Genomic DNA, 12,320 nt, shown 5'->3' on the forward strand with positions numbered 1-12,320 from the left:
AGAAAAAGCCAACGGCACGCAGTGTTCCTAAGTGGTCTCCCTCCCAAGTACTGACTGTGCTCGACGCTTCTTAACTTCGGTGATCGGACGAGAACCGGTGTTTTCAGCGTGATATGGCCGTTGCCGAGAGTGCTAGATAATAATTCGAATTTAAATTAAGTGAGACAAATTAACCTTCATGCTTATAAATCAATAATAAAAAGAAGATATGTTTGCTTTTTTCATATCTCATGGAATTTAAAAGAGGAAATAAAAGTGAAAAAGCCAACGGCACGCAAAGTTTCCAAGTACTGACTGCGCTCGACGCTGCTTAACTTCGGTGATCGGACGAGAACCGGTGTTTTCAGCGTGATATGGCCGTTGCCGAGAGTGTAAAATAATAATTCGAATTTAAATTAAGTGAGACAAATTGACCTTCATCTTTTTAAAACAATAACAAAAAGAAAATATGTTTGCTTTTTTCATATCTATAGGAATTTAAAAGAGGAAAAAAAAATGAAAAAGCCAACGGCACGCAGTGTTCCTAAGTGGTCTCCCTCCCAAGTACTGACTGCGCTCGACGCTGCTTAACTTCGGTGATCGGACGAGAACCGGTGTTTTCAGCGTGATATGGCCGTTGCCGAGAGTGATAGATAATAATTCGATTTTAAATTAAGTGAGACAAATTAACCATCATCTTTTTAAAACAATAACAAAAAGAAAATATGTTTGTGTTTTTCATATCTATTGGAATTTAAAAGAGGAAAAAAAAGTGAAAAAGCCAACGGCACGCAGTGTTCCTAAGTGTTCTCCCTCCCAAGTACTGACTGCGCTCAACGCTGCTTAACGTCGGTGATCATACGAGAACCGGTGTTTTCAGCGTGATATGGCCGTTGCCGAGAGTGCTAGATAATAATTTGAATTTAAATTAAGTGAGACAAATTAACCATCATCTTTTTAAAACAATAACAAAAAGAAAATATGTTTGCTTTTTTCATATCTATTGGAATTTAAAAAAGGAAAAAAAGAGAAAAAGCCAACGGCACGCAGTGTTCCTAAGTGGTCTCCCTCCCAAGTACTGACTGTGCTCGACGCTTCTTAACTTCGGTGATCGGACGAGAACCGGTGTTTTCAGCGTGATATGGCCGTTGCCGAGAGTGCTAGATAATAATTCGAATTTAAATTAAGTGAGACAAATTAACCATCATCTTTTTAAAACAATAACAAAAAGAAAATATGTTTGCTTTTTTCATATCTATTGGAATTTAAAAGAGGAAAAAAAGTGAAAAAGCCAACGGCACGCAGTGTTCCTAAGTGGTCTCCCTCCCAAGTACTGACTGCGCTCGACGCTGCTTATCTTCGGTGATCCGACGAGAACCGGTGTTTTCAGCGTGATATGGCCGTTGCCGAGAGTGCTAGATAATAATTCGAATTTAAATTAAGTGAGACAAATTGACCTTCATCTTTTTAATACAATAACAAAAAGAAAATATGTTTGCTTTTTTCATATCTATAGGAATTTAAAAGAGGAAAAAAATAGTGAAAAAGCCAACGGCTCGCAGTGTTCCTAAGTGGTCTCCCTCCCAAGTACTGACTGCGCTCGACGCTGCTAAACTTCGGTGATCGACCGAGAACCGGTGTTTTCAGCGTGATATGGCTGTTGCCGAGAGTGCTATTTAATAATTCGAATTTAATTAACCTTCATCTTTATAAATCAATAAGAAAAAGAAGATTTGTTTGCTTTTTTCATATCTCATGGAATTTAAGAGGAAATTAAAGTGAAAAAGCCAACGGCACGCAAAGTTTACAAGTACTGACTGCGCTCGACGCTGCTTAACTTCGGTGATCGGACGAGAACCGGTGTTTTCAGCGTGATATGGCCGTTGCCGAGAGTGCTATTTAATAATTCGAATTTAAATTAAGTGAGACAAATTAACCTTCATCTTTTTAAAACAATAACAAAAGGAAAATATGTTGGCTTTTTTCATATCTATTGGAATTTAAAAGAGGAAAAAAAAGTGAAAAAGCCAACGGCACGCAGTGTTCCTAAGTGGTCTCCCTCCCAAGTACTTACTGCGCTCGACGCTGCTTAACTTCGGTGATCCGACGAGAACCGGTGTTTTCAGCGTGATATGGCCGTTGCCGAGAGTGCTAGATAATAATTCGAATTTAAATTAAGTGAGACAAATTAACCATCATCTTTTTAAAACAATAACAAAAAGAAAATATGTTTGCTTTTTTCATATCTATTGGAATTTAAAAGAGGAAAAAAAAGTGAAAAAGCCAACGGCACGCAGTGTTCCTAAGTGGTCTCCCTCCCAAGTACTGACTGTGCTCGACGCTGCTTAACTTCGGTGATCGGACGAGAACCGGTGTTTTCAGCGTGATATGGCCGTTGCCGAGAGTGCTATTTAATAATTTGAATTTAATTAACCTTCATCTTTATAAATCAATAAGAAAAAGAAGATATGTTTGCTTTTTTCATATCTGATAGAATTTAAAAGAGGAAATAAAAGTGAAAATGCCAGCGGCACGCAAAGTTTCCAAGTACTGACTGCGCTCGACGCTGCTTAACTTCGGTGATCGGACGAGAACCGGTGTTTTCAGCGTGATATGGCCGTTGCCGAGAGTGCAAGATAAGAATTCGAATTTAAATTAAGTGAGACAAATTAACCATCATCTTTTTAAAACAATAACAAAAAGAAAATATGTTTGCTTTTTTCATATCTATTGGAATTTAAAAGAGGAAAAAAAAGTGAAAAAGCCAACGGCACGCAGTGTTCCTAGGTGGTTTCCCTCCCAAGTACTGACTGCGCTCGACGCTTCTTAACTTCGGTGATCGGACGAGAACCGGTGTTTTCAGCGTGATATGGCCGTTGCCGAGAGTGCTAGATAATAATTCGAATTTAAATTAAGTGAGACAAATTAACCATCATCTTTTTAAAACAATAACAAAAAGAAAATATGTTTGCTTTTTTCATATCTATTGGAATTTAAAAGAGGAAAAAAAAGTGAAAAAGCCAACGGCACGCAGTGTTCTTAAGTGGTCTCCCTCCCAAGTACTGACTGCGCTCGACGCTGCTTAACTTCGGTGATCGGACGAGAACCGGTGTTTTCAGCGTGATATGGCCGTTGCCGAGAGTGCTATTTAATAATTCGAATTTAAATTAAGTGAGACAAATTAACCTTCATCTTTATAAATCAATAATAAAAAGAAGATATGTTTGCTTTTTTCATATCTCATGGAATTTAAAAGAGGAAATAAAAGTGAAAAAGCCAACGGCACGCAAAGTTTCCAAGTACTGACTGCGCTCGACGCTGCTTAACTTCGGTGATCGGACGAGAACCGGTGTTTTCAGCGTGATAAGGCCGTTGCCGAGAGTGTAAAATAATAATTCGAATTTAAATTAAGTGAGACAAATTGACCTTCATCTTTTTAAAACAATAACAAAAAGAAAATATGTTTGCTTTTTTCATATCTATAGGAATTTAAAAGAGAAAAAAAAATGAAAAAGCCAACGGCACGCAGTGTTCCTAAGTGGTCTCCCTCCCAAGTACTGACTGCGCTCGACGCTGCTTAACTTCGGTGATCGGACGAGAACCGGTGTTTTCAGCGTGATATGGCCGTTGCCGAGAGTGCTAGATAATAATTCGATTTTAAATTAAGTGAGACAAATTAACCATCATCTTTTTAAAACAATAACAAAAAGAAAATATGTTTGTGTTTTTCATATCTATTGGAATTTAAAAGAGGAAAAAAAAGTGAAAAAGCCAACGGCACGCAGTGTTCCTAAGTGTTCTCCCTCCCAAGTACTGACTGCGCTCAACGCTGCTTAACTTCGGTGATCGGACGAGAACCGGTGTTTTCAGCGTGATATGGCCGTTGCCGAGAGTGCTATTTAATAATTCGAATTTAAATTAAGTGAGACAAATTAACCTTCATCTTTTTAAAACAATAACAAAAAGAAAATATGTTGGCTTTTTTCATATCTATTGGAATTTAAAAGAGGAAAAAAAAAAAGAAAAAGCCAACGGCACGCAGTGTTCCTAAGTGGTCTCCCTCCCAAGTACTGACTGCGCTCGACGCTGCTTAACTTCGGTGATCATACGAGAACCGGTGTTTTCAGCGTGATATGGCCGTTGCCGAGAGTGCTAGATAATAATTTGAATTTAAATTAAGTGAGACAAATTAACCATCATCTTTTTAAAACAATAACAAAAAGAAAATATGTTTGCTTTTTTCATATCTATTGGAATTTAAAAAAGGAAAAAAAAGAGAAAAAGCCAACGGCACGCAGTGTTCCTAAGTGGTCTCCCTCCCAAGTACTGACTGTGCTCGACGCTTCTTAACTTCGGTGATCGGACGAGAACCGGTGTTTTCAGCGTGATATGGCCGTTGCCGAGAGTGCTAGATAATAATTCGAATTTAAATTAAGTGAGACAAATTAACCATCATCTTTTTAAAACAATAACAAAAAGAAAATATGTTTGCTTTTTTCATATCTATTGGAATTTAAAAGAGGAAAAAAAGTGAAAAAGCCAACGGCACGCAGTGTTCCTAAGTGGTCTCCCTCCCAAGTACTGACTGTGCTCGACGCTTCTTAACTTCGGTGATCGGACGAGAACCGGTGTTTTCAGCGTGATATTGCCGTTGCCGAGAGTGCTAGATAATAATTCGAATTTAAATTAAGTGAGACAAATTAACCATCATCTTTTTAAAACAATAACAAAAAGAAAATATGTTTGCTTTTTTCATATCTATTGGAATTTAAAAGAGGAAAAAAAGTGAAAAAGCCAACGGCACGCAGTGTTCCTAAGTGGTCTCCCTCCCAAGTACTGACTGCGCTCGACGCTGCTTAACTTCGGTGATCATACGAGAACCGGTGTTTTCAGCGTGATATGGCCGTTGCCGAGAGTGCTAGATAATAATTTGAATTTAAATTAAGTGAGACAAATTAACCATCATCTTTTTAAAACAATAACAAAAAGAAAATATGTTTGCTTTTTTCATATCTATTGGAATTTAAAAAAGGAAAAAAAAAGAGAAAAAGCCAACGGCACGCAGTGTTCCTAAGTGGTCTCCCTCCCAAGTACTGACTGTGCTCGACGCTTCTTAACTTCGGTGATCGGACGAGAACCGGTGTTTTCAGCGTGATATTGCCGTTGCCGAGAGTGCTAGATAATAATTCGAATTTAAATTAAGTGAGACAAATTAACCATCATCTTTTTAAAACAATAACAAAAAGAAAATATGTTTGCTTTTTTCATATCTATTGGAATTTAAAAGAGGAAAAAAAGTGAAAAAGCCAACGGCACGCAGTGTTCCTAAGTGGTCTCCCTCCCAAGTACTGACTGCGCTCGACGCTGCTTATCTTCGGTGATCCGACGAGAACCGGTGTTTTCAGCGTGATATGGCCGTTGCCGAGAGTGCTAGATAATAATTCGAATTTAAATTAAGTGAGACAAATTAACCATCATCTTTTTAAAACAATAACAAAAAGAAAATGTGTTTGCTTTTTTCATATCTATTGGAATTTAAAAGAGGAAAAAAAAGAGAAAAAGCCAACGGCACGCAGTGTTCCTAAGTGGTCTCCCTCCCAAGTACTGACTGTGCTCGACGCTTCTTAACTTCGGTGATCGGACGAGAACCGGTGTTTTCAGCGTGATATGGCCGTTGCCGAGAGTGCTAGATAATAATTCGAATTTAAATTAAGTGAGACAAATTAACCTTCATCTTTATAAATCAATAATAAAAAGAAGATATGTTTGCTTTTTTCATATCTCATGGAATTTAAAAGAGGAAATAAAAGTGAAAAAGCCAACGGCACGCAAAGTTTCCAAGTACTGACTGCGCTCGACGCTGCTTAACTTCGGTGATCGGACGAGAACCGGTGTTTTCAGCGTGATATGGCCGTTGCCGAGAGTGTAAAATAATAATTCGAATTTAAATTAAGTGAGACAAATTGACCTTCATCTTTTTAAAACAATAACAAAAAGAAAATATGTTTGCTTTTTTCATATCTATAGGAATTTAAAAGAGGAAAAAAAAATGAAAAAGCCAACGGCACGCAGTGTTCCTAAGTGGTCTCCCTCCCAAGTACTGACTGCGCTCGACGCTGCTTAACTTCGGTGATCGGACGAGAACCGGTGTTTTCAGCGTGATATGGCCGTTGCCGAGAGTGCTAGATAATAATTCGATTTTAAATTAAGTGAGACAAATTAACCATCATCTTTTTAAAACAATAACAAAAAGAAAATATGTTTGTGTTTTTCATATCTATTGGAATTTAAAAGAGGAAAAAAAAGTGAAAAAGCCAACGGCACGCAGTGTTCCTAAGTGTTCTCCCTCCCAAGTACTGACTGCGCTCAACGCTGCTTAACTTCGGTGATCGGACGAGAACCGGTGTTTTCAGCGTGATATGGCCGTTGCCGAGAGTGCTATTTAATAATTCGAATTTAAATTAAGTGAGACAAATTAACCTTCATCTTTTTAAAACAATAACAAAAAGAAAATATGTTGGCTTTTTTCATATCTATTGGAATTTAAAAGAGGAAAAAAAAAGAAAAAGCCAACGGCACGCAGTGTTCCTAAGTGGTCTCCCTCCCAAGTACTGACTGCGCTCGACGCTGCTTAACTTCGGTGATCATACGAGAACCGGTGTTTTCAGCGTGATATGGCCGTTGCCGAGAGTGCTAGATAATAATTTGAATTTAAATTAAGTGAGACAAATTAACCATCATCTTTTTAAAACAATAACAAAAAGAAAATATGTTTGCTTTTTTCATATCTATTGGAATTTAAAAAAGGAAAAAAAAAGAGAAAAAGCCAACGGCACGCAGTGTTCCTAAGTGGTCTCCCTCCCAAGTACTGACTGTGCTCGACGCTTCTTAACTTCGGTGATCGGACGAGAACCGGTGTTTTCAGCGTGATATGGCCGTTGCCGAGAGTGCTAGATAATAATTCGAATTTAAATTAAGTGAGACAAATTAACCATCATCTTTTTAAAACAATAACAAAAAGAAAATATGTTTGCTTTTTTCATATCTATTGGAATTTAAAAGAGGAAAAAAAGTGAAAAAGCCAACGGCACGCAGTGTTCCTAAGTGGTCTCCCTCCCAAGTACTGACTGCGCTCGACGCTGCTTATCTTCGGTGATCCGACGAGAACCGGTGTTTTCAGCGTGATATGGCCGTTGCCGAGAGTGCTAGATAATAATTCGAATTTAAATTAAGTGAGACAAATTGACCTTCATCTTTTTAATACAATAACAAAAAGAAAATATGTTTGCTTTTTTCATATCTATAGGAATTTAAAAGAGGAAAAAAATAGTGAAAAAGCCAACGGCTCGCAGTGTTCCTAAGTGGTCTCCCTCCCAAGTACTGACTGCGCTCGACGCTGCTAAACTTCGGTGATCGACCGAGAACCGGTGTTTTCAGCGTGATATGGCTGTTGCCGAGAGTGCTATTTAATAATTCGAATTTAATTAACCTTCATCTTTATAAATCAATAAGAAAAAGAAGATTTGTTTGCTTTTTTCATATCTCATGGAATTTAAGAGGAAATAAAAGTGAAAAAGCCAACGGCACGCAAAGTTTACAAGTACTGACTGCGCTCGACGCTGCTTAACTTCGGTGATCGGACGAGAACCGGTGTTTTCAGCGTGATATGGCCGTTGCCGAGAGTGCTATTTAATAATTCGAATTTAAATTAAGTGAGACAAATTAACCTTCATCTTTTTAAAACAATAACAAAAAGGAAATATGTTGGCTTTTTTCATATCTATTGGAATTTAAAAGAGGAAAAAAAAGTGAAAAAGCCAACGGCACGCAGTGTTCCTAAGTGGTCTCCCTCCCAAGTACTTACTGCGCTCGACGCTGCTTAACTTCGGTGATCCGACGAGAACCGGTGTTTTCAGCGTGATATGGCCGTTGCCGAGAGTGCTAGATAATAATTCGAATTTAAATTAAGTGAGACAAATTAACCATCATCTTTTTAAAACAATAACAAAAAGAATATATGTTTGCTTTTTTCATATCTATTGGAATTTAAAAGAGGAAAAAAAGTGAAAAAGCCAACGGCACGCAGTGTTCCTAAGTGGTCTCCCTCCCAAGTACTGACTGCGCTCGACGCTGCTTAACTTCGGTGATCGGACGAGAACCGGTGTTTTCAGCGTGATATGGCCGTTGCCGAGAGTGCTAGATAATAATTCGAATTTAAATTAAGTGAGACAAATTAACCATCATCTTTTTAAAACAATAACAAAAAGAAAATATGTTTGCTTTTTTCATATCTATTGGAATTTAAAAGAGGAAAAAAAAGTGAAAAAGCCAACGGCACGCAGTGTTCCTAAGTGGTCTCCCTCCCAAGTACTGACTGTGCTCGACGCTGCTTAACTTCGGTGATCGGACGAGAACCGGTGTTTTCAGCGTGATATGGCCGTTGCCGAGAGTGCTTTTTAATAATTCTAATTTAAATTAAGTGAGACAAATTAACCTTCATCTTTTTAAAACAATAACAAAAAGAAAATATGTTTGCTTTTTTCATATCTATTGGAATTTAAAAGAGGAATAAAAAGTGAAAAAGCCAACGGCACGCAGTGTTCCTAAGTGGTCTCCCTCCCAAGTACTGACTGCGTTCGACGCTGCTTAACTTCGGTGATCGGACGAGAACCGGTGTTTTCAGCGTGATATGGCCGTTGCCGAGAGTGCTATTTAATAATTTGAATTTAATTAACCTTCATCTTTATAAATCAATAAGAAAAAGAAGATATGTTTGCTTTTTTCATATCTGATAGAATTTAAAAGAGGAAATAAAAGTGAAAATGCCAGCGGCACGCAAAGTTTCCAAGTACTGACTGCGCTCGACGCTGCTTAACTTCGGTGATCGGACGAGAACCGGTGTTTTCAGCGTGATATGGCCGTTGCCGAGAGTGCAAGATAAGAATTCGAATTTAAATTAAGTGAGACAAATTAACCATCATCTTTTTAAAACAATAACAAAAAGAAAATATGTTTGCTTTTTTCATATCTATTGGAATTTAAAAGAGGAAAAAAAAGTGAAAAAGCCAACGGCACGCAGTGTTCCTAGGTGGTTTCCCTCCCAAGTACTGACTGCGCTCGACGCTTCTTAACTTCGGTGATCGGACGAGAACCGGTGTTTTCAGCGTGATATGGCCGTTGCCGAGAGTGCTACATAATAATTCGAATTTAAATTAAGTGAGACAAATTAACCATCATCTTTTTAAAACAATAACAAAAAGAAAATATGTTTGCTTTTTTCATATCTATTGGAATTTAAAAGAGGAAAAAAAGTGAAAAAGCCAACGGCACGCAGTGTTCTTAAGTGGTCTCCCTGCCAAGTACTGACTGCGCTCGACGCTGCTTAACTTCGGTGATCGGACGAGAACCGGTGTTTTCAGCGTGATATGGCCGTTGCCGAGAGTGCTATTTAATAATTCGAATTTAAATTAAGTGAGACAAATTAACCTTCATCTTTATAAATCAATAATAAAAAGAAGATATGTTTGCTTTTTTCATATCTCATGGAATTTAAAAGAGGAAATAAAAGTGAAAAAGCCAACGGCACGCAAAGTTTCCAAGTACTGACTGCGCTCGACGCTGCTTAACTTCGGTGATCGGACGAGAACCGGTGTTTTCAGCGTGATATGGCCGTTGCCGAGAGTGTAAAATAATAATTCGAATTTAAATTAAGTGAGACAAATTGACCTTCATCTTTTTAAAACAATAACAAAAAGAAAATATGTTTGCTTTTTTCATATCTATAGGAATTTAAAAGAGGAAAAAAAATGAAAAAGCCAACGGCACGCAGTGTTCCTAAGTGGTCTCCCTCCCAAGTACTGACTGCGCTCGACGCTGCTTAACTTCGGTGATCGGACGAGAACCGGTGTTTTCAGCGTGATATGGCCGTTGCCGAGAGTGCTAGATAATAATTCGATTTTAAATTAAGTGAGACAAATTAACCATCATCTTTTTAAAACAATAACAAAAAGAAAATATGTTTGTGTTTTTCATATCTATTGGAATTTAAAAGAGGAAAAAAAAGTGAAAAAGCCAACGGCACGCAGTGTTCCTAAGTGTTCTCCCTCCCAAGTACTGACTGCGCTCAACGCTGCTTAACTTCGGTGATCGGACGAGACCCGTTGTTTTCAGCGTGATATGGCCGTTGCCGAGAGTGCTATTTAATAATTCGAATTTAAATTAAGTGAGACAAATTAACCTTCATCTTTTTAAAACAATAACAAAAAGAAAATATGTTGGCTTTTTTCATATCTATTGGAATTTAAAAGAGGAAAAAAAAAAGAAAAAGCCAACGGCACGCAGTGTTCCTAAGTGGTCTCCCTCCCAAGTACTGACTGCGCTCGACGCTGCTTAACTTCGGTGATCATACGAGAACCGGTGTTTTCAGCGTGATATGGCCGTTGCCGAGAGTGCTAGATAATAATTTGAATTTAAATTAAGTGAGACAAATTAACCATCATCTTTTTAAAACAATAACAAAAAGAAAATATGTTTGCTTTTTTCATATCTATTGGAATTTAAAAAGGAAAAAAAAGAGAAAAAGCCAACGGCACGCAGTGTTCCTAAGTGGTCTCCCTCCCAAGTACTGACTGTGCTCGACGCTTCTTAACTTCGGTGATCGGACGAGAACCGGTGTTTTCAGCGTGATATGGCCGTTGCCGAGAGTGCTAGATAATAATTCGAATTTAAATTAAGTGAGACAAATTGACCTTCATCTTTTTAATACAATAACAAAAAGAAAATATGTTTGCTTTTTTCATATCTATAGGAATTTAAAAGAGGAAAAAAATAGTGAAAAAGCCAACGGCTCGCAGTGTTCCTCAGTGGTCTCCCTCCCAAGTACTGACTGCGCTCGACGCTGCTAAACTTCGGTGATCGACCGAGAACCGGTGTTTTCAGCGTGATATGGCTGTTGCCGAGAGTGCTATTTAATAATTCGAATTTAATTAACCTTCATCTTTATAAATCAATAAGAAAAAGAAGATTTGTTTGCTTTTTTAATATCTCATGGAATTTAAAAGAGGAAATAAAAGTGAAAAAGCCAACGGCACGCAAAGTTTACAAGTACTGACTGCGCTCGACGCTGCTTAACTTCGGTGATCGGACGAGAACCGGTGTTTTCAGCGTGATATGGCCGTTGCCGAGAGTGCTATTTAATAATTCGAATTTAAATTAAGTGAGACAAATTAACCTTCATCTTTTTAAAACAATAACAAAAAGAAAATATGTTGGCTTTTTTCATATCTATTGGAATTTAAAAGAGGAAAAAAAAGTGAAAAAGCCAACGGCACGCAGTGTTCCTAAGTGGTCTCCCTCCCAAGTAATTACTGCGCTCGACGCTGCTTAACTTCGGTGATCCGACGAGAACCGGTGTTTTCAGCGTGATATGGCCGTTGCCGAGAGTGCTAGATAATAATTCGAATTTAAATTAAGTGAGACAAATTAACCATCATCTTTTTAAAACAATAACAAAAAGAATATATGTTTGCTTTTTTCATATCTATTGGAATTTAAAAGAGGAAAAAAAGTGAAAAAGCCAACGGCACGCAGTGTTCCTAAGTGGTCTCCCTCCCAAGTACTGACTGCGCTCGACGCTGCTTAACTTCGGTGATCGGACGAGAACCGGTGTTTTCAGCGTGATATGGCCGCTGCCGAGAGTGCTATTTAATAATTCGAATTTAAATTAAGTGAGACAAATTAACCTTCATCTTTTTAAAACAATAACAAAAAGAAAATATGTTGGCTTTTTTCATATCTATTGGAATTTAAAAGAGGAATAAAAAGTGAAAAAGCCAACGGCACGCAGTGTTCCTAAGTGGTCTCCCTCCCAAGTACTGACTGCGCTCGACGCTGCTTAACTTCGGTGATCCGACGAGAACCGGTCTTTTCAGCGTGATATGGCCGTTGCCGAGAGTGCTAGATAATAATTCGAATTTAAATTAAGTGAGACAAATTAACCTTCATCTTTTTAAAACAATAACAAAAAGAAAATATGTTGGCTTTTTTCATATCTATTGGAATTTAAAAGAGGAAAAAAAAGTGAAAAAGCCAACGGCACGCAGTGTTCCTAAGTGGTCTCCCTCCCAAGTACTGACTGCGCTCGACGCTGCTTAACTTCGGTGATCCGACGAGAACCGGTGTTTTCAGCGTGATATGGCCGTTGCCGAGAGTGCTAGATAATAATTCGAATTTAAATTAAGTGAGACAAATTGACCTTCATCTTTTTAAAACAATAACAAAAAGAAAATATGTTTGCTTTTTTCATATCTATAGGAATTTAAAAGAGGAAAAAAAAGTGAAAA

General features: G+C 37.9%; 20 non-coding genes and 29 pseudogenes across 20 annotated transcripts; all 49 read right to left on the minus strand.

The window, feature by feature from the left end:
* Positions 1-6: 6 nt before the first annotated feature.
* On the minus strand, positions 7-125 carry LOC149659753 (5S ribosomal RNA; annotated as a pseudogene).
* A 137-nt stretch (positions 126-262) lies between these two features.
* Positions 263-365, minus strand: LOC149659754 (5S ribosomal RNA; annotated as a pseudogene).
* Positions 366-502: 137 nt separating this feature from the next.
* On the minus strand, positions 503-621 carry LOC149659755 (5S ribosomal RNA). Its single transcript, XR_016369276.1, has one exon. It is a non-coding gene; the product is annotated as a 5S ribosomal RNA (ribosomal RNA).
* A 137-nt stretch (positions 622-758) lies between these two features.
* On the minus strand, positions 759-877 carry LOC149659756 (5S ribosomal RNA; annotated as a pseudogene).
* A 136-nt stretch (positions 878-1,013) lies between these two features.
* LOC149659757 (5S ribosomal RNA) lies at positions 1,014-1,132 on the minus strand (annotated as a pseudogene).
* A 136-nt stretch (positions 1,133-1,268) lies between these two features.
* On the minus strand, positions 1,269-1,387 carry LOC149659758 (5S ribosomal RNA; annotated as a pseudogene).
* Positions 1,388-1,525: 138 nt separating this feature from the next.
* On the minus strand, positions 1,526-1,644 carry LOC149659759 (5S ribosomal RNA; annotated as a pseudogene).
* A 120-nt stretch (positions 1,645-1,764) lies between these two features.
* Positions 1,765-1,867, minus strand: LOC149659760 (5S ribosomal RNA; annotated as a pseudogene).
* A 137-nt stretch (positions 1,868-2,004) lies between these two features.
* On the minus strand, positions 2,005-2,123 carry LOC149659761 (5S ribosomal RNA). The gene has a single exon (XR_016369535.1). It is a non-coding gene; the product is annotated as a 5S ribosomal RNA (ribosomal RNA).
* Positions 2,124-2,260: 137 nt separating this feature from the next.
* LOC149659762 (5S ribosomal RNA) lies at positions 2,261-2,379 on the minus strand. Its single transcript, XR_016369683.1, has one exon. It is a non-coding gene; the product is annotated as a 5S ribosomal RNA (ribosomal RNA).
* A 122-nt stretch (positions 2,380-2,501) lies between these two features.
* Positions 2,502-2,604, minus strand: LOC149659763 (5S ribosomal RNA; annotated as a pseudogene).
* Positions 2,605-2,741: 137 nt separating this feature from the next.
* On the minus strand, positions 2,742-2,860 carry LOC149659764 (5S ribosomal RNA; annotated as a pseudogene).
* A 137-nt stretch (positions 2,861-2,997) lies between these two features.
* Positions 2,998-3,116, minus strand: LOC149659765 (5S ribosomal RNA). The gene has a single exon (XR_016369470.1). It is a non-coding gene; the product is annotated as a 5S ribosomal RNA (ribosomal RNA).
* A 137-nt stretch (positions 3,117-3,253) lies between these two features.
* On the minus strand, positions 3,254-3,356 carry LOC149659766 (5S ribosomal RNA; annotated as a pseudogene).
* Positions 3,357-3,492: 136 nt separating this feature from the next.
* Positions 3,493-3,611, minus strand: LOC149659767 (5S ribosomal RNA). The gene has a single exon (XR_016369279.1). It is a non-coding gene; the product is annotated as a 5S ribosomal RNA (ribosomal RNA).
* Positions 3,612-3,748: 137 nt separating this feature from the next.
* Positions 3,749-3,867, minus strand: LOC149659768 (5S ribosomal RNA). The gene has a single exon (XR_016369259.1). It is a non-coding gene; the product is annotated as a 5S ribosomal RNA (ribosomal RNA).
* Positions 3,868-4,005: 138 nt separating this feature from the next.
* LOC149659769 (5S ribosomal RNA) lies at positions 4,006-4,124 on the minus strand. The gene has a single exon (XR_016369639.1). It is a non-coding gene; the product is annotated as a 5S ribosomal RNA (ribosomal RNA).
* Positions 4,125-4,261: 137 nt separating this feature from the next.
* On the minus strand, positions 4,262-4,380 carry LOC149659770 (5S ribosomal RNA; annotated as a pseudogene).
* A 136-nt stretch (positions 4,381-4,516) lies between these two features.
* LOC149659771 (5S ribosomal RNA) lies at positions 4,517-4,635 on the minus strand (annotated as a pseudogene).
* A 136-nt stretch (positions 4,636-4,771) lies between these two features.
* On the minus strand, positions 4,772-4,890 carry LOC149659772 (5S ribosomal RNA). Its single transcript, XR_016369640.1, has one exon. It is a non-coding gene; the product is annotated as a 5S ribosomal RNA (ribosomal RNA).
* Positions 4,891-5,028: 138 nt separating this feature from the next.
* LOC149659773 (5S ribosomal RNA) lies at positions 5,029-5,147 on the minus strand (annotated as a pseudogene).
* Positions 5,148-5,283: 136 nt separating this feature from the next.
* Positions 5,284-5,402, minus strand: LOC149659774 (5S ribosomal RNA; annotated as a pseudogene).
* Positions 5,403-5,539: 137 nt separating this feature from the next.
* On the minus strand, positions 5,540-5,658 carry LOC149659775 (5S ribosomal RNA; annotated as a pseudogene).
* Positions 5,659-5,795: 137 nt separating this feature from the next.
* On the minus strand, positions 5,796-5,898 carry LOC149659776 (5S ribosomal RNA; annotated as a pseudogene).
* A 137-nt stretch (positions 5,899-6,035) lies between these two features.
* On the minus strand, positions 6,036-6,154 carry LOC149659777 (5S ribosomal RNA). The gene has a single exon (XR_016369282.1). It is a non-coding gene; the product is annotated as a 5S ribosomal RNA (ribosomal RNA).
* A 137-nt stretch (positions 6,155-6,291) lies between these two features.
* LOC149659778 (5S ribosomal RNA) lies at positions 6,292-6,410 on the minus strand. The gene has a single exon (XR_016369260.1). It is a non-coding gene; the product is annotated as a 5S ribosomal RNA (ribosomal RNA).
* Positions 6,411-6,546: 136 nt separating this feature from the next.
* LOC149659779 (5S ribosomal RNA) lies at positions 6,547-6,665 on the minus strand. The gene has a single exon (XR_016369641.1). It is a non-coding gene; the product is annotated as a 5S ribosomal RNA (ribosomal RNA).
* Positions 6,666-6,803: 138 nt separating this feature from the next.
* LOC149659780 (5S ribosomal RNA) lies at positions 6,804-6,922 on the minus strand (annotated as a pseudogene).
* A 136-nt stretch (positions 6,923-7,058) lies between these two features.
* On the minus strand, positions 7,059-7,177 carry LOC149659781 (5S ribosomal RNA; annotated as a pseudogene).
* A 138-nt stretch (positions 7,178-7,315) lies between these two features.
* On the minus strand, positions 7,316-7,434 carry LOC149659782 (5S ribosomal RNA; annotated as a pseudogene).
* Positions 7,435-7,554: 120 nt separating this feature from the next.
* On the minus strand, positions 7,555-7,657 carry LOC149659783 (5S ribosomal RNA; annotated as a pseudogene).
* Positions 7,658-7,794: 137 nt separating this feature from the next.
* LOC149659784 (5S ribosomal RNA) lies at positions 7,795-7,913 on the minus strand. Its single transcript, XR_016369537.1, has one exon. It is a non-coding gene; the product is annotated as a 5S ribosomal RNA (ribosomal RNA).
* A 136-nt stretch (positions 7,914-8,049) lies between these two features.
* On the minus strand, positions 8,050-8,168 carry LOC149659785 (5S ribosomal RNA). The gene has a single exon (XR_016369283.1). It is a non-coding gene; the product is annotated as a 5S ribosomal RNA (ribosomal RNA).
* Positions 8,169-8,305: 137 nt separating this feature from the next.
* On the minus strand, positions 8,306-8,424 carry LOC149659786 (5S ribosomal RNA). Its single transcript, XR_016369684.1, has one exon. It is a non-coding gene; the product is annotated as a 5S ribosomal RNA (ribosomal RNA).
* A 137-nt stretch (positions 8,425-8,561) lies between these two features.
* Positions 8,562-8,680, minus strand: LOC149659787 (5S ribosomal RNA). Its single transcript, XR_016369524.1, has one exon. It is a non-coding gene; the product is annotated as a 5S ribosomal RNA (ribosomal RNA).
* A 122-nt stretch (positions 8,681-8,802) lies between these two features.
* On the minus strand, positions 8,803-8,905 carry LOC149659788 (5S ribosomal RNA; annotated as a pseudogene).
* A 137-nt stretch (positions 8,906-9,042) lies between these two features.
* Positions 9,043-9,161, minus strand: LOC149659789 (5S ribosomal RNA; annotated as a pseudogene).
* A 136-nt stretch (positions 9,162-9,297) lies between these two features.
* Positions 9,298-9,416, minus strand: LOC149659790 (5S ribosomal RNA). The gene has a single exon (XR_016369517.1). It is a non-coding gene; the product is annotated as a 5S ribosomal RNA (ribosomal RNA).
* Positions 9,417-9,553: 137 nt separating this feature from the next.
* LOC149659791 (5S ribosomal RNA) lies at positions 9,554-9,656 on the minus strand (annotated as a pseudogene).
* Positions 9,657-9,792: 136 nt separating this feature from the next.
* Positions 9,793-9,911, minus strand: LOC149659792 (5S ribosomal RNA). The gene has a single exon (XR_016369285.1). It is a non-coding gene; the product is annotated as a 5S ribosomal RNA (ribosomal RNA).
* Positions 9,912-10,048: 137 nt separating this feature from the next.
* Positions 10,049-10,167, minus strand: LOC149659793 (5S ribosomal RNA; annotated as a pseudogene).
* A 137-nt stretch (positions 10,168-10,304) lies between these two features.
* On the minus strand, positions 10,305-10,423 carry LOC149659794 (5S ribosomal RNA). Its single transcript, XR_016369642.1, has one exon. It is a non-coding gene; the product is annotated as a 5S ribosomal RNA (ribosomal RNA).
* A 136-nt stretch (positions 10,424-10,559) lies between these two features.
* LOC149659795 (5S ribosomal RNA) lies at positions 10,560-10,678 on the minus strand (annotated as a pseudogene).
* A 138-nt stretch (positions 10,679-10,816) lies between these two features.
* On the minus strand, positions 10,817-10,935 carry LOC149659796 (5S ribosomal RNA; annotated as a pseudogene).
* Positions 10,936-11,057: 122 nt separating this feature from the next.
* LOC149659797 (5S ribosomal RNA) lies at positions 11,058-11,160 on the minus strand (annotated as a pseudogene).
* Positions 11,161-11,297: 137 nt separating this feature from the next.
* Positions 11,298-11,416, minus strand: LOC149659798 (5S ribosomal RNA; annotated as a pseudogene).
* Positions 11,417-11,552: 136 nt separating this feature from the next.
* On the minus strand, positions 11,553-11,671 carry LOC149659799 (5S ribosomal RNA). The gene has a single exon (XR_016369511.1). It is a non-coding gene; the product is annotated as a 5S ribosomal RNA (ribosomal RNA).
* Positions 11,672-11,808: 137 nt separating this feature from the next.
* On the minus strand, positions 11,809-11,927 carry LOC149659800 (5S ribosomal RNA; annotated as a pseudogene).
* A 137-nt stretch (positions 11,928-12,064) lies between these two features.
* Positions 12,065-12,183, minus strand: LOC149659801 (5S ribosomal RNA). Its single transcript, XR_016369600.1, has one exon. It is a non-coding gene; the product is annotated as a 5S ribosomal RNA (ribosomal RNA).
* Between the last annotated feature and the right edge of the window lie 137 nt (positions 12,184-12,320).

The sequence above is a fragment of the Phalangium opilio genome, unplaced genomic scaffold, assembly GCF_054372755.1.
Source record: "Phalangium opilio isolate 3A_F unplaced genomic scaffold, DU_Popi_V2 ptg000070l_1, whole genome shotgun sequence".
Lineage (NCBI taxonomy): Eukaryota > Metazoa > Arthropoda > Arachnida > Opiliones > Phalangiidae > Phalangium > Phalangium opilio.